This window comes from Cyprinodon variegatus, unplaced genomic scaffold (assembly GCF_000732505.1).
Source record: "Cyprinodon variegatus isolate N-32 unplaced genomic scaffold, C_variegatus-1.0 Scaffold2153, whole genome shotgun sequence".
NCBI lineage: Eukaryota > Metazoa > Chordata > Actinopteri > Cyprinodontiformes > Cyprinodontidae > Cyprinodon > Cyprinodon variegatus.
The window spans coordinates 4,777-5,563 of NW_015152606.1; the positions used below are offsets into that span (position 1 = coordinate 4,777).

The window sequence follows — 787 nt, forward strand, 5'->3', positions numbered from 1 at the left end:
AGAGTCTGATACTGGACTCCAGTTGATCTTTAACTGGTTTTATGGCAGATCAGAGTTCATGTGTGATTGTAGCCTATTGATAAACATGGAATAATGTTGACTCATCAGTCAGAGACTGCAGAGGGATTTCTATGGAGAATATTTTAACAGAGAGCAGTGAGCGCCACCTGCTGGTTCCTGTCAGTGTTGTTGATCAGAGTTGATGTTCAGCTGAATGATGAGTTTTTCCTCCTCAGATGAAGGTAGAAGGTGTGTGAGCTGATGTGAAGTGAGCAGCATGGATCAGTGTGAGGACAGAGAGGACAGAGTCCCTCCCTCTAAAACCACTCTGTGTGGAGAACATGAGGACCAGAGCAAAGCTCAGAGGTCAGATCACCATCTCTAACCGTCCAGGACTCTTCTCCATGTCAGAGCTCAGCATGAATATCACCAAACCATCTTTATTCACAGGAAACTAACAGAACCAGAACCTGGACCAGAACCCAGCTGTGTGTCACTAAAGAGCAATGATTCAAAGGATTTTATCATTGAATTTAAATCAGACCAACCTTCATCAGCAAACAGGTGAGCTGTTTCTAAATGTTTCAATAATTAGTTTAAATTAACTTCTTTCCAACATATCAATGTAAACACAACTCTTTCTCTCACATGTCTGTGTTCACATGTAAAGCAGTGAGTGATGGAGGCTAAATAATGGAAATAATCAAAGGATTGTTTTACTGTGATGCAGACATGGGAAATGTGGAGTCGACAAGTCATCTCCATGTCATGTATTTAATCTACCCAG

General features: G+C 41.4%; 1 long non-coding RNA gene across 1 annotated transcript in view; it reads left to right on the plus strand.

Moving 5' to 3' along the window:
- The first annotated feature begins 241 nt into the window (after window positions 1-241).
- LOC107105212 overlaps window positions 242-787 on the plus strand; it is a 4,568-nt gene continuing 4,022 nt past the window's right edge. Inside the window, exons 1-2 of the long non-coding RNA XR_001482334.1 lie at window positions 242-366; window positions 451-564. This is a non-coding gene — a long non-coding RNA (uncharacterized LOC107105212). The remainder of the gene's footprint in view (window positions 367-450; window positions 565-787) is intronic.